Source organism: Lampetra fluviatilis, chromosome 23, assembly GCF_964198595.1.
Source record: "Lampetra fluviatilis chromosome 23, kcLamFluv1.1, whole genome shotgun sequence".
NCBI lineage: Eukaryota > Metazoa > Chordata > Hyperoartia > Petromyzontiformes > Petromyzontidae > Lampetra > Lampetra fluviatilis.
Genome location: NC_136297.1, coordinates 6,184,004 through 6,196,608, shown reverse-complemented (window position 1 = coordinate 6,196,608; position 12,605 = coordinate 6,184,004). Strand labels below are relative to the sequence as shown.

The window sequence follows — 12,605 nt, the reverse complement described above, 5'->3', positions numbered from 1 at the left end:
TACGCCCGGCCGCCTTTGTCTCCCGCAATGTTATTTTTAGACACAATGCACCAGGGACTACATTTGAGGCTGAGTCGACATAGCGTGGACTCAGCAGCACTGCGATTGTCTGGCTTTGGATCTTGTAACACAACGACAAAGATTGCCCCCCCCCCCTCCCCCATATAGCCTGCACAGACTGAGAGGGCAAGGGCTGTTTGCGAGTACTGTCGCACCGACCTGTGAACGCCAACACAGCACGCACGAGGTGGTGGTGGTCAACACCACGCACGACCGACTTAGTCTCCCCAAAGGCAATGTTTACACACTGCACCAGGGACTGCATTTAAGGCTGAGCCGACCTAAGGGGGGCCCAGGACCGGCTCGAGTTAAATAATAGACGAAATACATGAAATCGTGACTTAAAGCTTTCGTGACTGCAGGAATTCGTGTTTGTTTAGTCTTTCGGTAAAGTCACGTAGATAGGTTCAAATTAATACTGGTAGGAACCTCCTGGTTACACCAGCCCACAGGGGATTATTGTGTCCGTCCGTCCGTCGTGCAGGGAGGGGCTGGGTGGGGAGGGAGGGGCTGGGTGGGGAGGGTGGGGCTGGGTGGGGAGGGGAGGTGAGGGGCTGGGTGGGGAGGGTGGGGAGGGGCTGGGTGGGGGTTGGGAGGGGTGGGGCTGGGTGGGGAGGGGCTGGTCACCCCGTGGTGCCCTTATAAAACTCAACGTTTAACCTACTCACGCCGGCTTGTGCCCGCCCTCACAGTCGGCCATATTTGCGGAATACACCACGCCGCCGTTGACCCTGGCCATTGACCGAGCAACCCAACGTTCCTACCAGCTCCCTCCGCAGGAGGAATGTGTTAAAAAGTAGTTTTTGGTTTATTAATTTTTATTAATTTGAACCTATCTACGTGACTTCACCGAAAGATCCAAACAATACAAAACACATTTTTAATCAATCCCCCCCCCCTCTTTAAAAACGGCAGCCCCCCTCCCCCCAATATTTTGTCTCCCGACACATACAACCCCCCCCCACCATATCTCGACAAGCCATGGCCAAGAATTACGCAGCTGCTGATGGCCATTACATCACTAAGCTCCCCAGTCCAGCGGCACACCACGAGGGCGCAAACGGAAGGTGGATGGGTGTGCGGGCGAGCGGGCGAGATCTCGATACGTCCAATGGTTGGGTTACCCACAATCCCTTCGGCATTCTTAGCAGCAAAGCAGCGAGGCTTAACATCCCCTCCATGCGCTCGGCAACGCCGTCGCAGAAGTGGACCTTGTAGAACTACGTTCCGAAAATGCCGTGACAAGAAGCGCGCACGAGGGGGCGATGTTCGCCCACGGGCAGCCCACGGACACCGCCGAAAAAAAGCCAAATCCCCCCCTATCTCAAGAACGACGAATTGCGACCGTGTCGAATTGTCTGCGCCAAGTCAATGCCATTCGTTGATACTATCGAACTGGAACTTTCTCGATTCGCTGGTGCCGTAACCGACGATGAACGTCCCCTATTGAAACGCTGCTGCGTATTTCGCCGGTGATGGTGTCGTCGCAAGCCATTGACGATTTTGCTCACGGGATCGCATTCATTCAATCATGCCGCCCATGCTGATTCACTACGGCTGTGCCATTGGATGTTGCCCCCATTCATTGACGACGTTACTTTGTATTAATCCTATTACTGGTAGGAACCACCTGCATGGTTACACCAGCCCACAGGGGATTATTGTGTCCGTCCGTCCGTCGTGCAACCAAAAATGAGAGGGGTGGGGCTGGGTGGGGAGGGGCTGGTCACCCCGTGGTGCCCTTATAAAACTCAACGTTTCACCTACTCACGCCGGCTTGTGCCCGCCCTCACAGTCGGGCATATTTGTGGAATACACCACGCCGCCGTTGACCCTGGCCATTGACCGAGCAACCCAACGTTCCTACCAGCTCCCTCCGCAGGAGGAATGTGTTCATCGATTACATCGCCGATGTTGCCCCTATTCATCCATGTTACCGATGTTGCCCCTATTCACCGATGGTGCTGCTGATGCTGTCAACTTTGTTGTTGCTGTGTTCCTTGGTCAGTGATGCTGTGAACGGTGCCTGTTGAATGTGGTCCCTATTCATATCTTCATCATCATCATCATCAGCGGCAACGGTCGCCTTTCCGCTGCTGATGTGCGAACATTTCCTAAACGTTCAACTCCTCTCGTGATTCTGTATTGTTTGCTGTTGTAGCGTTCCGACACGCCCCCTACTCGGCATATGTGAACAAGAGCGGTATAGCTCTTCGGATTCCTCCAGGATAAATCATTGATTTTCTGATTCTGATCTCTCACGTTCCTGCACTGTTAGCAATCCACACGGAACTGATTCCATCGCTCCATCCTGCCGGTGGACGCTCCTCTGGGACCGCATTCCATCCCTTGGCTGCCGTTCCGTGATTGCTCTTGACCATCGTCCCATTCGAGACGCGACGCGGTCAGCCCAAGCCAGATGCAGCCACCCACGTGCACGTGTTCCCCAATCCACGCGTTCCCCAATCCACGCGTTCTCTAACCCACGCGTTCCCCAACCCACGCGTTCCCCAACCCACGCGTTCCCCAACCCACGCGTTCCCCAACCCACGCGTTCCCCAACCCACGCGTTCCCCAACCCACGCGTTCTCTAACCCACGCGTTCCCCAACCCACGCGTTCCCCAACCCACGCGTTCCCCAACCCACGCGTTCCCCAACCCACGCGTTCCCCAACCCACGCGTTCTCTAACCCACGCGTTCTCTAACCTACGCGTTCCCCAACCCACGCGTTCCCCAACCCACGCGTTCCCCAACCCACGCGTTCCCCAACCCACGCGTTCTCTAACCCACGCGTTCCCCAACCCACGCGTTCCCCAACCCACGCGTTCCCCAACCCACGCGTTCCCCAACCCACGCGTTCTCTAACCCACGCGTTCTCTAACCCACGCGTTCTCTAACCCACGCGTTCCCCAACCCACGCGTTCCCCAACCCACGCGTTCCCCAACCCACGCGTTCTCTAACCCACGCGTTCTCTAACCCACGCGTTCTCTAACCCACGCGTTCCCCAACCCACGCGTTCTCTAACCCACGCGTTCCCCAACCCACGTGTTCTCTAACCCACGCGTTCTCTAACCCACGCGTTCCCCAACCCACGCGTTCCCCAACCCACGCGTTCCCCAACCCACGCGTTCCCCAACCCACGCGTTCCCCAACCCACGCGTTCCCCAACCCACGCGTTCCCCAACCCACGCGTTCCCCAACCCACGCGTTCCCCAACCCACGCGTTCCCCAACCCACGCGTTCTCTAACCCACGCGTTCTCCAACCCACGCGTTCTCCAACCCACGCGTTCTCCAACCCACGCGTTCCCCAACCCACGCGTTCTCTAACCCACGCGTTCTCCAACCCACGCGTTCTCCAACCCACGCGTTCTCTAACCCACGCGTTCTCCAACCCACGCGTTCCCCAACCCACGCGTTCTCTAACCCACGCGTTCCCCAACCCACGCGTTCCCCAACCCACGCGTTCTCCAACCCACGCGTTCCCCAACCCACGCGTTCCCCAACCCACGCGTTCCCCAACCCACGCGTTCCCCAACCCACGCGTTCCCCAACCCACGCGTTCTCTAACCCACGCGTTCCCCAACCCACGCGTTCTCTAACCCACGCGTTCCCCAACCCACGCGTTCCCCAACCCACGCGTTCCCCAACCCACGCGTTCTCTAACCCACGCGTTCCCCAACCCACGCGTTCCCCAACCCACGCGTTCCCCAACCCACGCGTTCCCCAACCCACGCGTTCCCCAACCCACGCGTTCCCCAACCCACGCGTTCCCCAACCCACGCGTTCCCCAACCCACGCGTTCCCCAACCCACGCGTTCCCCAACCCACGCGTTCCCCAACCCACGCGTTCTCTAACCCACGCGTTCCCCAACCCACGCGTTCCCCAACCCACGCGTTCCCCAACCCACGCGTTCCCCAACCCACGCGTTCCCCAACCCACGCGTTCTCTAACCCACGCGTTCCCCAACCCACGCGTTCCCCAACCCACGCGTTCTCTAACCCACGCGTTCCCCAACCCACGCGTTCCTCTCTCGCGGAGGCTCTCGGTGCAATGCCGACCGAGCGTGCGACACCCCCTCCCCACGCTTCTTTGAATTGATTTTTGGGTTTCTGTTCAAATTACGGATCTCGATTAATTGGTGCCGTCTGTATTCATATCAAAGCTGCCCCCTATTACACGACACTGTCCCTAGCCATCGATGCCGCTGTACTCCTTGATCACTGATGCGATCGGATTTCTCTGCCCTTTTTTAATTGATGCTGTTTATAATGCCGACTATAATGTGCGTCTATTCATAGATGCTGACGCTGTTTGTTAACGATGCAGTCCTTGGTCATTCATGTTGCTGTTCTCGCTACGTATTCATTGATGTATCTATTCATTGATGAATTACTGGACATTAACTGATGTCTCTGTTGTGTTTCTAATGCTGCCTCTGTTGTGTTGCTGATGCTGCTTCTGATGTGCCTGTTGTGTTGCTGCTGCTGTTTCTGTTGCTGCTATCGCTGTTGCTGCTGCTGCTGTTTCTGTTGCTGCTGCTGTTTCTGTTGCTGCTGCTGTTTCTGTTGCTGCTGCTGCTGTTCCTGTTGCTGCTATCGCTGCTGCTGTTTCTGTTGCTGCTGCTGTTTCTGTTGCTGCTGCTGCTGTTTCTGCTGCTGTTCCTGTTGCCAGGGCGGCTGCTGCTGTTCCTGTTGCTGCTGCTGCTGCTGTTCCTTTTGCTGCTGCTGCTGTTTCTGTTGCTGCTGCTGTTCCTGTTGCTGCTATCGCTGCTGTTGCTGTTGCTGCTGCTGCTGCTGCTGTTTCTGTTGCTGCTGCTGTTGCTGCTGCTGCTGTTCCTGTTTCTGCTGCTTCTGTTGCTGCTGCTGTTCCTGTTGCTGTTTCTGTTGCTGCTGCTGCTGCTGCTGTTCCTGTTGCCAGGGCGGCTGCTGCGCGCCTCTTGGTGTTTACGGAGCAACGGCGGCGGTTGCCGGGGAGCCGCGAGCAAAACACGCGGAGCCGCACCGCGCGAGGCACGCACAGGCGTACACACTCACACACTCACTTACACACTCACTTACACACTTACTTACACACTTACTTACACACTTACACACTTACTTACACACTCACTTACACACTCACTTACACACACGAACTCACTTACACACTCACTTACACACTCACTTACACACTCACACACTTACTTACACACTTACACACACACACTTACTTGCACACTTACTTACACACTCACACACTTACTTACACTTACACACACTCACTTACACACTCACTTACACACTCACACACTTACACACTCACTTACACACACACACTCACTTACACACTTACACACACTCACACACTTACTTACACACTCACACACTTACACACTTACACACTCACACACTCACTTACACACTTACTTACACACTTACTTACACACTCACTCACTTACACACTTACTTACACACTCACACACACACACTTACACACTCACACACTTACACACTTACACACTCACACACTTACTTACACACTCACACACTTACTTACACACTCACACACTTACACACTTACTTACACACTTACTTACACACTCACACACTCACTTACACACTTACACACTCACACACTTACTTACACACGTATACACACTTACACACTTACACACTTACTTACACACTCACACACTCACACACTTACACACTTACACACTCACTTATACACATACACACACTTACACACTCACACACTTACTTACACACTTACTTACACACTCACACACTCACACACTTACACACTTACACACTCACACAATTACACACACACTTACACACTCACACACTTACACACTCACTTACACACTCACACACTTACACACTCACTTACACACTCACACACTTACACACTTACACCCTTACACTCTTGCTTACACACTTACACACTTACTTACACACTTACACACTCACACACTTACACACACACTCACTTACACACTCACTTACACACTTACTTACACACTTACACACACTCACACACTCACTTACACACTCACACACTCACTTACATACTCACTTACACACTCACACACTTACACACACACTTACACACTCACACACTTACACACTCACTTACACACACTCACACACTTACTTACACACTCACACACTTACACACTTACACACTCACACACTCACTTACACACTTACTTACACACTTACTTACACACTCACTCACTTACACACTTACTTACACACTCACACACACACACTTACACACTCACACACTTACACACTTACACACTCACACACGTACTTACACACTCACACACTTACTTACACACTCACACACTTACACACTTACACACTTACTTACACACTTACTTACACACTCACACACTCACTTACACACTTACACACTCACACACTTACTTACACACTTATACACACTTACACACTTACACACTTACTTACACACTCACACACTCACACACTTACACACTTACACACTCACTTATACACATACACACACTTACACACTCACACACTTACTTACACACTTACTTACACACTCACACACTCACACACTTACACACTTACACACTCACACAATTACACACACACTTACACACTCACACACTTACACACTCACTTACACACTCACACACTTACACACTTACACCCTTACACACTTGCTTACACACTTACACACTTACTTACACACTTACACACTCACACACTTACACACACACTCACTTACACACTTACTTACACACTTACACACACTCACACACTCACTTACACACTCACACACTCACTTACATACTCACTTACACACTCACACACTTACACACACACTTACACACTCACACACTTACACACACACTTACACACCCGCTTACACACTCACCCACTTACACACTCGTCACTTACACACACTCACCCGCTTGCACACTCACTCACCCACTTACACACTCACCCGCTTACACACTCACCCACTTACACACTCACTCACCCGCTTACACACTCACCCACTCACCCACTTACACACTCACCCACTTACACACTCGTCACTTACACACTCACCCACTTACACACTCCTTCACTTCTGCACTATTTTATACACTTACATACTATACGAACGCTCATCCACTAACAAACTTACGAACACACTTAAGTGATAACAGGCGCACACTCACTTATTGCACAATCACCAATGCACTAACACAGTAAATTAATAACACACTCATCTGCACACGAACACACGATTGAATAACCCACGTGCACACTCCCTTGCACACTTACACACTAATTTGTACACTCGCACATATTTACTAACACGCACACACTTCACGTACACACGCTCGCCGAATAACTTAATTACTAACACGTGAACACTTACAAACACTCACTTGCACACTTCCTAACACACTTATTTACACACTCAATTACATACCCACCCACACAAACACAAAAGACAAAGATCTCCCGCATAGCCTACACAGACTGTTGGGGAAAGTGCTGTTACCAGGCACCTTTAGAGGCCGGCACGGCAAACAAGGGGGTTGGGTGGCCAGAACCGGCCGCCTTTATCTCCCCGATGCCTGACGTTCACACACCACACTGGGTACGCATTTAAGGCTGAGTCGATCTAGGGGAGTCCCAAGACCAGTTCGGCTATTCACCACTGCACTAACGACCACCCCCCCTCACATCAGAGTCACGCTTAGGAATGTACGTGAGTGTACACGTGCATTGACACACACACACAGTCACGATCTTACTAACCCACAAACTTGAAACACAACCCTTGCGGATATACCAGGGAGCGGGGTTGGTGCAGTGATTCGCACGCTGCACTATGAACCCGAGGTCAATTCCAGAGGTCAATTCCTGGTCACACGGCTAATGTCGGTGGCGAGCGATGAGCTTGAACCAAACCCAAACACATTGTCCTGCTGCGGCGGAGGGAGCTGGTAGGAACGTTGGGTTGCTCGGTCAATGGCATGCAGGGTCAACGGCCAGGGCGTGGTGTATTCCGCAAATATGCACCGACTGTGAGGGCGGGCACAAGCCGGCGTGAGTAGGTGAAACGTTGAGTTTTATAAGGGCACCACGGGGTGACCAGCCCCTCCCCACCCAGCCCCACCCCTCCCACCCCCCACCCAGCCCTCCCCACCCAGCCCCACCCCTCCCACCCCCCCACCCAGCCCCACCGTTCCCACCCAGCCCCTCCCCACCCTCCCCAACCAGCCCCTCCCCTCCCACCCCCCACCCAGCCCCTCCCCACCCAGCCCCACCTCCACCCAGCCCCTCCCCACCCTCCCCACCCTCTCCATCCAGCCCCTACCCACCCTCCCCTCCCCACCCAGCCCCTCCCCTCCCCACCCAGCCCCACCCTCTCCACCCAGCCCCTCCGCTCCCAACCCTCCCCTCCCCACCCAGCCCCTCCCCACCCAGCCCCTCCCTGCACGACGGACGGACACAATAATCCTCTGTAGTGACAGTGACACTGTAGTAGTGACAGTGACACTGTAGTAGTGACAGTGACACTGTAGTGGTGACAGTAACACTGTAGTAGTGACAGTAACACTGTAGTAGTGACAGTGACACTGTAGTGGTGACAGTGACACTGTAGTGGTGACAGTAACACTGTAGTAGTGACAGTGACACTGTAGTGGTGACAGTGACACTGTAGTGGTGACAGTGACACTGTAGTAGTGACAGTGACACTGTAGTAGTGACAGTGACACTGTAGTAGTGACAGTAACACTGTAGTAGTGACAGTGACACTGTAGTGGTGACAGTGACACTGTAGTGGTGACAGTGACACTGTAGTGGTGACAGTGACACTGTAGTAGTGACAGTGACACTGTAGTGGTGACAGTGACACTGTAGTGGTGACAGTGACACTGTAGTAGTGACAGTGACACTGTAGTGGTGACAGTGACACTGTAGTGGTGACAGTGACACTGTAGTAGTGACAGTGACACTGTAGTGGTGACAGTAACACTGTAGTGATGACAGTAACACTGTAGTGGTGACAGTGACACTGTAGTGGTGACAGTAACACTGTAGTAGTGACAGTGACACTGTAGTGGTGACAGTAACACTGTAGTGATGACAGTAACACTGTAGTGGTGACAGTGACACTGTAGTGGTGACAGTGACACTGTAGTGGTGACAGTGACACTGTAGTAGTGACAGTGACACTGTAGTGGTGACAGTGACACTGTAGTGGTGACAGTGACACTGTAGTAGTGACAGTGACACTGTAGTGGTGACAGTGACACTGTAGTGGTGACAGTGACACTGTAGTAGTGACAGTGACACTGTAGTGGTGACAGTAACACTGTAGTGATGACAGTAACACTGTAGTGGTGACAGTGACACTGTAGTGGTGACAGTAACACTGTAGTGGTGACAGTAACACTGTAGTGGTGACAGTGACACTGTAGTGGTGACAGTGACACTGTAGTGGTGACAGTGACACTGTAGTAGTGACAGTGACACTGTAGTGGTGACAGTGACACTGTAGTGGTGACAGTGACACTGTAGTAGTGACAGTGACACTGTAGTGGTGACAGTGACACTGTAGTAGTGACAGTGACACTGTAGTGGTGACAGTAACACTGTAGTAGTGACAGTGACACTGTAGTAGTGACAGTGACACTGTAGTGGTGACAGTGACACTGTAGTGGTGACAGTGACACTGTAGTAGTGACAGTGACACTGTAGTGGTGACAGTAACACTGTAGTGATGACAGTAACACTGTAGTGGTGACAGTAACACTGTAGTAGTGACAGTGACACTGTAGTAGTGACAGTGACACTGTAGTGGTGACAGTAACACTGTAGTAGTGACAGTGTCACTGTAGTAGTGACAGTGACACTGTAGTGGTGACAGTAACACTGTAGTAGTGACAGTGACACTGTAGTAGTGACAGTGACACTGTAGTGGTGACAGTGACACTGTAGTGGTGACAGTGACACTGTAGTAGTGACAGTGACACTGTAGTGGTGACAGTAACACTGTAGTGATGACAGTAACACTGTAGTGATGACAGTAACACTGTAGTGGTGACAGTAACACTGTAGTAGTGACAGTGACACTGTAGTAGTGACAGTGACACTGTAGTGGTGACAGTAACACTGTAGTAGTGACAGTGTCACTGTAGTAGTGACAGTGACACTGTAGTGGTGACAGTAACACTGTAGTAGTGACAGTGACACTGTAGTAGTGACAGTGACACTGTAGTGGTGACAGTGACACTGTAGTGGTGACAGTGACACTGTAGTAGTGACAGTGACACTGTAGTGGTGACAGTAACACTGTAGTGATGACAGTAACACTGTAGTGGTGACAGTACTACTGTAGTGGTGATGACAGTGGTGGTGGTGGTGATGATAGTAGTGGTAGTACTGTAGTGGTAGTAGTGGTAGTACTGGAGTGATGACGGTAGTGGTGATGACAGTGGTGGTGGTGGTGATGATAGTAGTGGTGGTACTGTAGTGGTAGTAGTGGTAGTACTGTAGTGATGACGGTAGTAGTGATGACAGTGGTGGTGGTGGTGGTGGTGATGATAGTAGTGGTGGTACTGTAGTGGTAGTAGTGGTAGTACTGTAGTGATGACGGTAGTAGTGATGACAGTGGTGGTGGTGGTGGTGATGATAGTAGTGGTGGTACTGTAGTGGTAGTAGTGGTAGTACTGTAGTGATGACGGTAGTAGTGATGACAGTGGTGGTGGTGGTGGTAACTGCACCACCACCACTACTGGTGGTGCTGGTGGTGATGATGATGGTGATTGTAACGAGAGGCGTCGCCAGGCACACGCACCGCGTGTTTCTGGCGGTCGCTATGTAAACACACGCGCGTTGCTAGGGTTATTAAAGTGTTATTATTACACATCACACACACACACAACAAACATACACGTGCATACATAGAGACACACACACACTCATACAACAGAGGCACAAACACAGACACACACACATAGACACACACACACATAGAAAACAGATACACACACAGTCATACAACAGAGGCACAAACACAGACATACACACATAGACACACACACATAGAAAACAGATATACACACACACAGTCATACAACAGAGGCACAAACACAGACACACACACATAGACACACACACATAGAAAACAGATACACACACACAGTCATGCAACAGAGGCACAAACACAGACACACACACATAGACACACACACACAGAAAACAGATACACACACACACAGTCATACAACAGAGGCACAAACACAGACACACACACATAGACACACACACATAGAAAACAGATACACACACACACAGTCATACAACAGAGGCACAAACACAGACACACACACATAGACACACACACATAGAAAACAGATACACACACACAGTCATACAACAGAGGCACAAACACAGACACACACACATAGACACACACACACATAGAAAACAGATATACACACACACAGTCATACAACAGAGGCACAAACACAGACACACACACATAGACACACACACACAGAAAACAGATACACACACACAGTCATGCAACAGAGGCACAAACACAGACACACACACATAGACACACACACACAAACACATAGAAAACAGATACACACACACACAGTCATGCAACAGAGGCACAAACACAGACACACACACATAGACACACACACACAAACACATAGAAAACAGATACACACACACACAGTCATACTTACAGATACATATTATGCATAGATACACACAATGATACACACTTATACACGTACACATTGACACATAGCAATCAAACATTGCATGTGCATACTCACACACAGAATCACACGTGGTCATACAGTAGTGTACAAAGACAAAGATCCCCCGTATAACAGACTGTAGGGGCAAGTGCTGTTAGCGAGCACCTACGAAGGCCAGCATCACGCCCGACCGCCTTTGTCTCCCCAGTGGCGATGTTTACTGCACACCGCACCAGGTACTCATTTGAGGCTGAGTCGACCTAGGGGAGGCCCAGGACCGGTTCAGATAATCGTCACTTGGTGTTGGTATACAGATGCACACACAGACACATAGACAAAGGTCCCCCGTGCAGCCTACACCGGCTGTTAGGGCAAGTGCTCTCATTCGGCACCTATGAATGTGGGTTTGTCTCCCCAGTGCCTGATGTTTAAGGCTGAGTCGACCTAAGGGAGCGCCCTGGCCGTGAGCGTGAATCGAACTTAATGCAGTGCACAAAGACAAAGACCTCCCCGTATAGCCTTGACAGACTGTTGGGGCAAGTGCTGTGCGCGAGCACCTTACATACACACACACACAAATAACACGCGACACACACGACACACACGTGCATTCACCCCGTCTCTCGGTGCAATTCCAAGTATTCACCTCCGAATGCGTCTTCTTGTCAGCTGTTGTTTTATCTGTCAATGTCAGTGTCTTGTGATTGATCTCTCATAGCAGGGAATGCACAGAGGAATGAAACGGCTCCATCGTGGTATGATGCTTCCTTCATTTGTTTTTATATTCAAGAATAAGTAAAT

The 12,605-nt window shown here is 51.1% G+C and overlaps 1 protein-coding gene across 2 annotated transcripts in view; it reads right to left on the bottom strand.

The window, feature by feature from the left end:
- LOC144940650 (extracellular signal-regulated kinase 2-like) overlaps window positions 1–12,605 on the bottom strand; it is a 45,176-nt gene that overhangs the window by 7,887 nt on the left and 24,684 nt on the right. The window lies entirely within an intron of this gene.